We start from the raw sequence: 13,477 nt of genomic DNA, 5'->3' as shown, positions 1-13,477 counted from the left end.
AATAAATCCTCACAACCAACGCAAATAGGGGTTGTCAATCCCTATAGGGCCACTTACGAGAGTGAGATCTGATAGATACGATAAGATAATATTTTTGGTATTTTTATGATAAAGATGCAAAGTAAAATAAAGGCAAAGTAAATAACTAAGTAGTAGGAGATTAATATGATAAAGATAGACCCGGGGGCCATAGGTTTCACTAGTGGCTTCTCTCGAGAGCATAAGTATTCTATGGTGGGTGAACAAATTACTGTTGAGCAATTGACAGAATTAAGCATAGTTATGAGAATATCTAGGTATGATCATGTATATAGGCATCACGCCCGAGACAAGTAGACCGACTCCTGCCTGCATCTACTACTATTACTCCACTCATCGACCGCTATCCAGCATGCATCTAGAGTATTAAGTTAAAAACAGAGTAACACCTTAAGCAAGATGACATGATGTAGAGGGATAGGTCTGAAGTAAACTACTCACACTTCATCGGAGAGGCTATGGTGTTGATGTAGAAGCCCTCCGTGATCGATGCCCCCTCCGGTGGAGCTCCGAGACAGGCCCCAAGATGGGATCTCGTGGATACAGACAGTTACGGCGGTGGAATTAGGGTTTTGGCTCCTGTTCCGATCGTTTGGGGGTACATGAATATATATAGGAGGAAGGAGTATGTCGGTGGAGCAACAGGGGGCCCACAAGGGTGGAGGGCGCGCCTGGGGGGGGGGGGGCAGGCGCGCCCCCCTACCTCGTGGCCTCCTGTTAGTTGGCTCGACGTAGGGTCCAAGTCTCCTGAGTTGTATTCGGTGAGAAAATCACGTTCCCGAAGGTTTCATTCTGTTTGGACTCTGTTTCACATTCCTTTTCTTCGAAACCCTAAAACAGGCAAAAAATAGCAATTCTGGGCTGGGCCTCCGGTTAATAGGTTAGTCCCAAAAATAATATATAAGTGGATAATAAAGCCCAATAATGTCCAAAACAGTAGATAATATAGCATGGAGAAATCAAAAATTATAGATACGTTGGAGACGTATCAAGCATCCCCAAGCTTAATTCCTGCTCGTCCTCGAGTAGGTAAATGATAAAAACAGAATTTTTGATGCGGAGTGCTACTTGGCATAATTTTAATGTAATTCTTCTTAATTGTGGTATGAATATTCAGATCCGAAAGATTCAAGACAAAAGTTCATATTGACATAAAAATGATAATACTTCAAGCATACTAACTAAGCAATTATGTCTTTGATACGTCCATTTTGCATCATGCTTTTATATCGATATTTATTGCATTATGGACTGTTATTTCACTTTATGTCACAATACTTATGGCTATTCTCTCTTATTTTACAAGGTTTACATAAAGAGGAAGAATGTCGGCTTCTGGAATTCTGGTCTGGAAAAGGAGCAAATATTAGAGACCTATTCTGCGCAACTCCAAAAGTCCTGAAACTCCACGGAACGTCTTAAAAGAAATAAAGAAAAATCCACGCCAAAGATGAAGGCCAGGGGGCCCACACCCTGCTCACGAGGGTGGGGGCGCCCCCCTATCTCGTGGGCCCCCTGGTGGCTCTCCGATGCCCATCTTCTCCTATATGAGGTCTTTCGATGAGAAAAATATAGGAAGGAACTTTTCGGGACAAGACTCCACCGCCACGAGGCGGAACCTTGGCGGATCCAATCTAGAGCTCCGGCAGAGCTGTTCTGCCGGGGATACTTCCTCCCCGGAGGGGGAAATCATCACCATCGTCATCACCAACGCTCCTCTCATCGGGAGAGGGAAATCTCCATCAACATCTTCACCAGCACCATCTCATCTCCAAACCCTAGTTCATCTCTTGTATCCAATTCTTGTCTCAAAGTCCGGGATTGGTGCTAGTAGGTTGCTAGTAGTGTTGATTACTCCTTGTAGTTAATGCTAGTTGGTTTAATTGGTGGAAGATCGTATGTTCAGATCCTATATGCATATTATTACCCCTCTGATTATGAACATGAATATGCTTTGTGAGTAATTACGTTCGTTCCTGAGGACAAGGGAGAAGTCTTGCTATGAGTAGTCATGTGAATTTGGTATTCGTTTGATATTTTGATAAGATGTATGTTGTCTAGCCTATAGTGGTGTTATGTGAACGTCGACTACATAACACTTCATCATTATTTGGGCCTAGAGGAAGGCATTGGGAAGTAATAAGTAGATGATGGGTTGCTAGAGTGACAGAAGCTTAAACCCTAGTTTATGTGTTGCTTCATAAGGGGCTGATTTGGATCCATATGTTTCATGCTATGGTTAGGTTTACCTTAATACTTTTGTTGTAGTTGCGTATGCTTGCAATACAGGTTAATCATAAGTGGGATGCTTGCTCAAGTAAGAACAGTACCCAAGCACCGGTCCACCCACATATCAAATTATCAAAGTATCAAACGCGAATCATATGAAAAAGATGAAAACTAGCTTGACGATATTCCCATGTGTCCTCGGGGGCGCTTTTCCTATTATAAGAGTTTGTTCTGGCTTGTCCTTTGCTACAAAAGGATTGGGCCACCTTGCTACACTTTATTTACTTTTGTTACTTGTTGCTCGTTACAATTTATCATATCACAAAACTATCTGTTACCACTTGCAGAGAATAGCTTGCTGAAAACCGCTTATCATTTCCCTCTACTCCTCGTTGGGTTCGACACTCTTACTTATTGAAAGGACTACGATAGATCCCCTATACTTGTGGGTCATCAAGACTCTTTTCTGGCGCCGTTGCCAGGGAGTGTAGCGCCTTTGGTAGGTGGAATTTTGTAAGGAAAAATTAATATAGTGTGCTGAAATTTATTGTCACTTGTTACTATGGAAAGTAATTCTCTGAGAGTCTTGTTCGGGGTATCTTCACCCCGTCCAGTAGAGCAAAGAGTTGCTCCTCAACCTACTGAACCTATTGAAAATGAAACTCCTTTTGAATTTCCTGCGGCTATGATGGAAAAACTGCTAGCTATCCCTTTTATAGGAGATGGAACAAAGCATCCCGATGAGCACTTAATATATGTGGATGAAGTTTGTGGATTATTTAAGCTTGAGGGTATACCCGACGATGTTGCTAAGAAGAAGGTCTTCCCTTTATCTTTGAAGGGAGACACATTGATATGGTATATGCTATGTGATGATGTGAGATTCTGGGACTATAAAAGATTGAAGTTGGAATTTCATCAAAAGTATTACCCTATGCATCTTGTTCATCGTGATCGCAATTACATATATAATTTCTAGCCTCGCGAAGGAGAAAGCATCGCTCAAGCTTGGGGGAGGCTTAAATCAATGTTATATTCATGCCCCAATCATGAGCTCCCGAGAGAAATAATTATGCAAAGTTTTTATGCTCGGCTTTCTGAAAACAATCGCAACATGCTTGATACTTCTTATGCTGGCTCTTTTATGACGAAGACTATTGAATTCAGATTGAATTTATTGGATAGAATTAAACGCAACTCTGAAGATTGGGACCTCGACGAAGGTAAGGAGTCAGGTATGACACCTAAGTTTGATTGTGTTAAATCTTTCATGGATACCGATATTTTCCGTAAGTTTAGCACTAAATATGGACTTGACTCTGAGATAGTAGCTTCTTTCTGTGAATCTTTTGCTACTTATGTTGATCTCCCTAAGGAGAAGTGATTTAAATATCATCCTCCCATAGAAGTAAAAGTAGCCGCACCTATTAAAGTTGAAGAAAAGACTGTCACTTATAATGATCCTATTGTTCCTACTTCTTATATTGAGAAACCACCTTTCCCTGTTAGAATAAAGGATCATGCTAAATCTTCAACTGTTGTTCGTAAAAGCAATATTAGAACTTATACACCTCCTGAACAAGTTAAAGTAGAACCTAATATTGCTATTGTTAAAGATCTCTTGTCTAATAATATTGATGGGCATGTTATTCAGTTCGAAGGTGAAACTGCTAGAATTGCTAAACCTTGTGCTAAAGATAAACATAGACCCGTGGTAGGCGTGCCTGTTATTTCTGTTAAAATAGGGGATCATTGTTATCATGGCTTATGTGATATGGGTTCTAGTGCTAGTGTTTATACCGCATACTTTATATGAAGAAATTAAGAATGAAATTGCACCTGCTGAGTTGGAAGATATTGATGTCACAATTAAACTTGCCAATAGAGATACTATTTCAGCAATGGGAATTGTCAGAGATGTTGAAGTCTTGTGTGGGAAAACTAAATATCCAGCTGATTTTCTTGTTCTTGGTTCCCCACAAGATAGTTTTTGTCCCATTATATTTGGTAGACCCTTCTTAAATACTTTCAATGCTACCATAGATTGCACAAAGAATGTTGTTACTGTTGGCTTGGATGATATGGTTCATGAGTTTAATTTCTCTAAATTTAGTAAACAACATCGTGAGGAAGAATTACCTAGTAAGGATGAAATTATTGGTCTTCCTTCTATTGCAGTACCTCCTAGTGATCCTTTAGAACACTATTTGCTAGACCATGAAAATGATATGTTCATGAATGAAAGAAGGGAAGTAGATGAAGTATTCTTTAAACAGGAACTTGTTCTGAAACACAACTTGCCTGTTGAAATCTTAGGGGATCCTCCTCCACCCAAGGGTGATCCCGTGTTCGAGCTTAAACCTTTGCCTGATAATCTTAAATATGCTTATCTTGATGAAAAGAAGATATATCCTGTTATTATTAGTGCTAACCTTTCAGAGCATGAAGAAGAAGGATTATTGAAAACTCTGAAGAAGCATCGTGTTGCTATTGGATATACTCTTGATGATCTTAAGGGCATCAGTCCCACTCTATGCCAAAAATAAAATAAATTTGGAATCAGATGCCAAACCAGTTCGTGATCCTCAACGACGCCTGAATCCTAAAATGAAAGAAGTGGTAAGAAAATAAATACTAAAGCTTCTGGAGGCAGGTATAATCTACCCCGTTGCTGATAGTGAGTTGGTCAATCCTGCCCATTGTGTCCCTAAGAAGGGAGGTATTACTGTTATTCCTAATGATAAAGATGAATTGATTCCACAAAAAATTATCATAGGTTATAGGATGGTAATTGATTTCCTCAAATTAAATAAAGCTACTAAGAAAGATCATTACCCCTTACCTTTTATTGATCAAATGATAGAAAGATTATGCAAACACACACACTATTGCTTTCTAGATGGTTATTCTGGTTTCTCTCAAATACCTGTGTCGGCTAAAGATCAATCAAAGACTACTTTTACATGCCCTTTTGGTACTTTTGCTTATAGACGTATGCCTTTTGGTTTATGTAATGCACCTGCTACCTTTCAAAGATGCATGATGGCTATATTCTCTGACTTTTGTGAAAAGATTTGTGAGGTTTTCATGGACGACTTTTCTATCTATGCTTCCTCTTTTGACGATTGCTTGAGCAATCTTGATCGAGTTTTGCAGAGATGTGAAGAAACTAATCTTGTCTTGAATTGGGAAAAGTGCCACTTTATGGTTAATGAAGGTATTGTTTTGGGGCACAAAGTTTCTGAAAGAGGTATTGAAGTTGATAAAGCCAAGGTTGATACTATTGAAAAGATGCCATGTCCCAAGGACATCAAAGGTATAAGAAGTTTCCTTGGTCATGCCGGGTTTTATTGGAGGTTCATTAAGGACTTCTCAAAAATTTCTCGGCCTATGACTAATTTATTGCAAAAAGATATACCATTTGTCTTTGATGATGATTGTGTAGAAGCATTTGAAATACTTAAGAAAGCATTAGTCTCTGCACCTATTGTTCAGCCACCTGATTGGAATTTACCCTTTGAAATTATGTGTGATGCTAGTGATTATGCTGTAGGTGCTGTTCTAGGGTAAAGGGTCGATAAGAAATTAAATGTTATTCATTATGCTAGTAAGACTCTAGACAATGCTCAAAGAAATTATGCTACTACTGAAAAAGAATTTTTAGCAGTTGTATTTGCTTGTGATAAGTTTAGATCTTATATTGTTGATTCTAAAGTAACTATTCAAACAGATCATGCTGCTATTAAATATCTTATGGAAAAGAAAGATGCTAAACCTAGACTTATTAGATGGGTTCTCTTGCTAGAAGAATTTGATTTGCATATTGTTGATAGAAAGGGAGCTGAGAACCCCGTTGCAGACAACTTGTCTAGGTTAGAAAATATTCTTGACGACCCACTACCTATTAATGATGACTTTCCTAATGAGCAATTAAATGTTATAAGTACTTCTTGTAGTACTCCATGGTATGCTGATTATGCTAATTATATTGTTGCTAAGTTTATACCACCTAGCTTGACATACCAACAAAAGAAAAAGTTCTTCTATGATTTGAGACATTACTTTTGGGATGACCCACATCTTTATAAAGAAGGAGTAGATGGTGTTATTAGGCGTTGTGTACCTGAGCATGAACAGGAACAGATCCTACACAAGTGTCATTCCGAGTCTTATGGAGGACACCACACTGGAGATAGAACTGCACATAAGGTATTGCAATCTGGTTTTTATTGGCCTACTCTCTTCAAGGATGCCCGTAAGTTTGTCTTGTCTTGTGATGAATGTCAAAGAATTGGTAATATTAGTAGACATCAAGAAATGCCTATGAATTATTCACTTGTTATTGAACCGTTTGATGTTTGGGGCTTTGATTATATGGGACCTTTTCCTGCCTCTAATGGATACACACATATTTTAGTTGATGTTGATTACGTTACTAAGTGGAAAGAAGCTATTCCAACTAGTAGTGTTGATCATAACACTTCTATTAAAATGCTTAAAGAAGTTATTTTCCAGAGGTTTGGAGTCCCTAGATATTTAATGACTGATGGTGGTTCACACTTTATTCATGGTGCTTTCCGTAAAATGCTTGCTAAATATGATGTTAATCATAGAATTGCATCCCCTTATCACCCACAGTCTAGTGGTCAAGTAGAGTTGAGCAATAGAGAGCTCAAATTAATTTTGCAAAAGATTGTTAATAGGTCTAGAAAGAATTGGTCTAAGAAACTTGATGATGCATTATGGGCTTATAGAACTGCATACAAAAATCCTATGGGTATGTCCCCGTATAAAATGGTCTATGGAAAAGCATGTCACTTACCTCTCGAACTAGAACATAAGGCATACTGGCCTATTAAAGAACTCAACTATGATTTTAAACTTGCCGGTGAGAAGAGGTTATTCGATATTAGCTCACTTGATGAATGGAGAACCCAAGCTTATGAAAATGCCAAGTTGTTTAAAGAAAAAGTTAAAAGATGGCATGACAAAAGGATACAAAAGCGTGAGTTTAATGTAGGTGATTATGTATTGCTATACAACTCTCGTTTAAGATTTTTTGCAGGAAAACTTCTCTCTAAATGGGAAGGCCCCTACGTCATCGAAGAGTTCTATCGTTTCGGTGCCATAAAAATCAACAACTTCGAGGGCACAAATCCAAAGGTGGTAAACGGTCAAAGAATTAAACATTATATCTCAGGTAATCCCATAAATGTTGAAACGAATATTATTGAAACCATAACCCCGGAGGAATACATAAGGGACACTTTCCGAAATGTTTCAGACTCCGAAAAGGAATAGGTATGTGGTATGGTAAGTAAACTGTCGGTGTACTAGAGTAGGGGTACCCTAGTATCCCGAACTTGTGCACGGGCAGTCACAGCATCCCGCGGCAAGGCTTGCTGGGTGACCGCCAAGATCCTCCGTGGTTCCTTTGGAGCCATTCAAGGACAAAGTATCCAAGCCAAGGAGACAAGACCCCGGCAAGAGGAGCTTGCCGGGAAGGCCACCCAAGGCACCTCAAGGAACTTGCCGCGACGCGCCACGCGTCCCCGCAAGGCCCGGTGAGCGACAAGCTCCCGGAGGCGACAAGACAACGACCGCGGCAAGGCGCTTGCCGCAGCAAGCCACCACTCTGTGCCCGTGCTCCAGCACATCCACCAATGTGTCGCTCTGGGACCCTTCCAGGCGTACGTGGCGGGAGGCTGTGCAGCCAGCGGTGAGCGGTGGCCAGCGGCACTGAAAAGATCACCATCGTGGCGAGCGGTGGCGTCCCTGACGGTCCCTTTTGCACTATTTAGACGACGCAGACGGGCATTTAATGCCCTTGTCCCCTGCCGTCAGGGTGAGGTATGATACACTGTAGCAGGTAGTTGTACCAACCGCAACACCTTTCCATTTTTACCCTTGTCTATGTTGCCACCTGTCGGTGACCCCTTGAGCATATAAAAGGAGGCCCATGCGCAACATAGGGAGAAAAAGAGAACACTCACGCTCGGTCTCGTTAGTTGCTGGGGTGTACTATAGCACTCCGCGCTCCCGAGCAAGAACTCAATACAAACCACAAAGCAGGAGTAGGGTTTTACGCATCCGTGCGGCCCGAACCTAGGTAAACTGCTCGTGTGCTTCGCCTCGATCCGCTCTTCGTGCGACCGCCGCCCCCGTCGAACCGAAAGTGACTCGGTCTGCCGGTCCCATAGGTGCTCGTGGATTAGTCCCCCGGCAGCTTTGGCGCGCCAGATAGGGGGGTCGAGGTTGTGTGAACCAGATCCGGCGTTCACACGAGCTAGATCTTCATCATCTTCATCGACATGCCGCCGAAGAAGAAGGCTTCGGAGATGGCTGCTCCGTCCGCGCCGAACCCACCACCGCCGGAGCAAGTGGCTGATGGGGCAGGCGCCGGCGGAAGAACGGGCATCGATAGGGGAGCTCACGGTGCTGCCAGGTCCAAGGACACAGCTGCACTGCCCATCGGCGGCGTAGCCGGCTCCCACAACGACCAGGCGCACTCCAAGACCTTGGCGTCCGTACATGCACCGCGCCCATCTCAGGAGGCGCGGGACCGGCAGCGTCATGGTACTCATGGTACCATGCGTTTGCTGGATCAAGATCGAGCTGGTGGATCTCGGAGTGCTCAAGACCAGCATGCACGCCAACATGCTGGCACGAGCGAGGCACGGTCGCCTGGACGGGATACTGCTCCTTCTAACATAGTTAGAAGTCCGAGCATATCCCGCTCCTCGCACCGTTCGCCACCGCCACCCGCCACTCCAGCAGAAGCTTTGGCGCGAGCTCAACTGCTCCTGAACTACCCTCCAACGGCAGACAAGATCGACGACTGGAGGGCCACCATTCAGAGTCTCATCGGCTTCGCCAACGGCGACACTCAACGGCAGCCAAGCACGTCGCAGCCGCGGCAAGTCAGCCAGGCACGAGCCGGTGGTGACAAGACCGGTGGGGGTGCAACCACTGTGCACTCTCCGCCCCGAAGGCCAAGATCGCCGACTCACCGGATCCACCTCGACAGCGACTCCACCGCATCATCAGATCCACGAGCTCGTCGCGATCAGCGCCAAGTTCTTCACGAACGACAGCAAGAAGACGCTCGTACTCGCATCGAGCGCCGAAGAGAAGCGCGACGTCAATCGGACCAGCGCTCTGGGCCCTCTGTCGACATGCATGCGCCAGGGGAACCGGGCGACTTGCCGTACATGGTAGGTTGCCCTGCGTTTACTTGTGATCTGGAGCAAGTCCAGTGGCCCAGCACGAAGAATTTCAAGCCAGACGTACCAGAGAAGTACGACGGCAAGTCGCATCCGTCGGAGTTCCTCAGCATCTACACCATCGCGGTGCAGGCTGCCGGGGGGCGGGACGACAAGATCCTTGCCAACTACTTCCCGCTGGTGCTCAAGCCCAACGTCAGGTCCTGGCTCATGCACTTGCTGGACGACTCCATATCCTCCTGGGCAGACTTATGCCATCAGTTTGTCGGCGCCTTTACAGGCGGCCACAAACCCCATGGACAAGAGAGTGACCTTCATCTGCTCGCCCAGAAGGAAGGAGAGCCCCTGCGCAAGTACATTCAGAGATTCAGCCGTGTACAGCACAACATCCCAGATGTCCACCCTGCCGCGGTCATTAGCGCGTTCCATCAGAACGTGCGTAACCGCAGGATGCGGGAGGAGATGGTGATGTGCAAGATCAAAAACGGCAGTGAGTTGTATGCCCTGGCCGACAAGTGTGCACGTGCTGAGGAAGGGAGGAAACTCCCTGGAGAGAATACAGGAGCAGGAGGATCTGACAGCGAGGATGCTGCCCCGGCAAAGAAAAACCGGCGGTGGAACAACAGAAAGAAGAAAGGCAAAGATGTGCTAGTCGTTGAGCAGTCCGGCAACGAAGGCGGCGCCAAGAAAGCCAAAACTGGTAGCTCCGGCAAGGAGATTGCCGCAAGCACCAACTGCCAGACTGTGGCGACCGCCGACAAGCAGTACTGCAAGATCCACCGCACCAAGGGCCATGACCTCCAGAGCTGCAAGAAGGTCGAGCAGCTTGTCCAGCAGCAAAAGGCTGAATACGAGCGGTGCGACAAGGAGAGGGCCCAAGGAGGCGCTGGAGAATCCGGCAAGAAGCGCGCCGGCCGGGGAGGACGCCGCGGCAAGGCCAAGCAGCGGCAAGGAGACAGACCTCCCCGCGGCCGCGACAAGGATGAAGATGACGACGAAGATGAAGACATGGATGATGTCGAGACCAGTGAGCAGGAGTTCCAGAAAGCCACAGAGGTCTTGTGCGTTGACGGCGGTGCTTCTCTGCATACTTCGCACCGCCAACTCAAGTAGTGGGTGCGGGAAGTCAATGCGGCGGAACCACCTGTCGAGTCACGCAAGCTTCTGAAATGGTCCAGCACGCCTATCATCTTTGATATTGAGGACCACCTTGATCGCACAACTGCGGTCGGGTGCTTGCCGATGTTGCTTTCACCAACTATCCGCAACCTCAAGGTCACTAAGATGCTAGTTGACGGCGGGGCCGGCTTGAACCTGATCTCCTCCGCTGTACTCCAGAAACTCCAGATCCCTGACAGCGAGCTTGAAGAGACCAGCACATTCCAAGGAATCAACCCGGGAATGAGCAAGCCGAAGGGGAAGGTCACGTTGCCAGTAACATTTGGCAGCGAGGTGAACTTCGGGACTGAGAGGGTCACTTTTGACGCTGCCGATTTTCCATTACCTTACAATGGGATACTCGGCTGTCTAGCACTCGCCAAGTTCATGGCAGCCTCTCACTACGCATACAACATGCTGAAGATGCCAGGCCCGATGAGCGTCATCTCTGTCCCTGGCGACAAGAAGGATGCTCTTATTTGCGCCGACAAGATCTACCGGGAAGCAGCAACCGCAACAGATCGCAAGTCACCTGCCGTTGAAGCTCCCGGGGGGGAGAAGAAGACCAAGTCCGCCAAGAGTTCTGATGCCCACTCCGGCAAGCGCACCTCTTCGGAGTGCTGCGCTGCCGTCGAGGACGCACCATCGAGCTCCACCGGCAAGTGTAAGAAGACAATGACAGCTCCGCCAGAGACCAAGAAGGTGTCCGCCAAGGAGGACGACACTGGTGGTACCTTCACCATCAGTGCCACTCTCGACCCTAAATAGGAAAGCGCGCTCATTGCTTTCTTGCGGGCGAACGTCGACGTGTTTGCGTGGCAACCGTCTGACATCCCCGATGTTCCCAGGAAAGTAATTGAGCACCATCTTGCCGTTTGTCCTCATGTGCGGCCCGTCAAGCAGAAGGTCAGGAAGCAAGCAGTGGAGCGCCAAGAATTCATCGCAGAAGAGATCAAGAAGTTGGAAGCAGCAGGTCTTGTCAGAGGAGTGCTCCATCCTACATGGTTGGACAATCCTGTAGTCGTGCGCAAGGCGAACGGGAAATGGAGACTTTGTATCGACTTTACCGATGTTAACAAAGCTTGTCCCAAAGACCCATTTCCTTTGCCGCGCATTGACTAGATTGTTGACTCCACGGCCGGATGTGACTTGCTTTCATTTCTTGACGCATACTCAGGATACCATCAGATCTTCATGGCAGAAGAGGATGAGGAGAAGACCGCATTCATCACTCCATGTGGCACGTACTATTTTATACGGATGGCTTTCGGTTTAAAAAATGCTGGTTCAACATTTGCAAGGTAATCCATGTCGCTCTTGAGCCACAAATACACAGAAATGTGGAAGCCTACATGGATGACATAGTGGTCAAGAGCAAGGACAAGGCAACTCTAATTCAAGATTTAGACAAGACCTTTGCAAATCTGCGCAAGATCAGCCTCAAGCTCAATCCTGAGAAGTGTGTGTTTGGAGTCCCCTCCGGCAAGCTTCTCGGGTTCATCGTGTCTCAGCGGGGAATCGAAGCCAATCCCAACAAGATCAAGGCCATTGAGCAGATTGAAGCACCAAAGCGCGTCAAGGATGTACAAAGACTTGCCGGTTGCATGGCTGCTCTCGGCAGGTTTATCTCTAGGTCTGCTGAGCGCGCCCTGCCGTTTTTCAAAATATTGAAAAAGGCAGGTCCAATGAAATGGACTCCGGAAGCGGAGGCTGCGCTGCAAGACTTGAAGAGATACCTGTCCTCCGCTCCAACACTTGTCGCACCTAAGACACAAGAGAAGTTGCTGCTGTATATAGCGACAACCAATCAAGTGGTTAGTGCTGCGTTAGTAGCAGAGAGGGAGGAAGATGACGAGCCAGCAACCACGGCAGGCGCATCTAGTGACAAGCAGGAGGCTTCCCCGACAAGCTCTGGTCTTGACAAGGATGGATCTGCGCAGACGCGTGAGGAGATACAGAAGAGAATGGTACAGCGCCCAGTTTACTTTGTCAGTTCCCTTCTGCAGGGGGCTAGGTCAAGGTACTCAGGCGTGCAAAAATTGCTTTTCGGCCTTCTCATGGCCTCGAGAAAGCTGCGCCATTACTTCCAAGCACATGAGATCACAGTTGTCACTCGTTTTCCGCTGAAGAGGATACTACAGAATCCAGAAGCGACAGGCGGGATTGTTGAGTGGGCACTGGAACTATCAAGCTTTGGCCTCAAGTTTGAGAGTACTTCAACTATCCAAAGCAGAGCATTGGCAGAATTCATAGCAGAGTATGAAGGCTTGCTTGCCGGTCTCAGGACCGCGGCAGACCTTGGGATCAAGAAGCTCATTGTCAGGGGTGACTAGCAGCTTGTCATCCGCCAAGTGAACAAGAGCTATCAAAGTCCATTGATGGAAGCCTACATCGACGAAGTGAGAAAGCTAGAAGAGCACTTTAACAGCCTACAGATGGAGCATGTTCCAAGAGCTCAGAATGCCATTGCCGATAGCCTATCAAAGTGCGCCGCACTTAAGTTACCTGTGGAACCAGGGATCTTTGTGCTCAAGCTGACTCAACCGTCTGTAACACCATCAACTGGACAGAGCAAGAAGAGGAAGTTGATTTCTGGTGACTATTTTCCGGCAGAGCTTCCCGAAGCCGCCGCCAAGAAGGTCCCCAAGATCAACACCAAGAGCGCTGAGGAGCAGTCTGCTCCGGCAAGCCCTAGGGTTTGTTCCATTGAAGCAGAAGCTCCCGACAAGTTTTGCTCCGGCAAGCTTGCCGAGGAACGTCAAGCTCCGGCAGAGCTGCAGGTTCTCGCCGTAGAAGTGGATGTTCCCGCAGCAGCAGATTTGCCTTTG

The sequence above is a fragment of the Triticum aestivum genome, chromosome 5A (genome assembly GCF_018294505.1).
Source record: "Triticum aestivum cultivar Chinese Spring chromosome 5A, IWGSC CS RefSeq v2.1, whole genome shotgun sequence".
Classification (NCBI taxonomy): domain Eukaryota; kingdom Viridiplantae; phylum Streptophyta; class Magnoliopsida; order Poales; family Poaceae; genus Triticum; species Triticum aestivum.
This window is presented reverse-complemented; position numbering follows the sequence as displayed.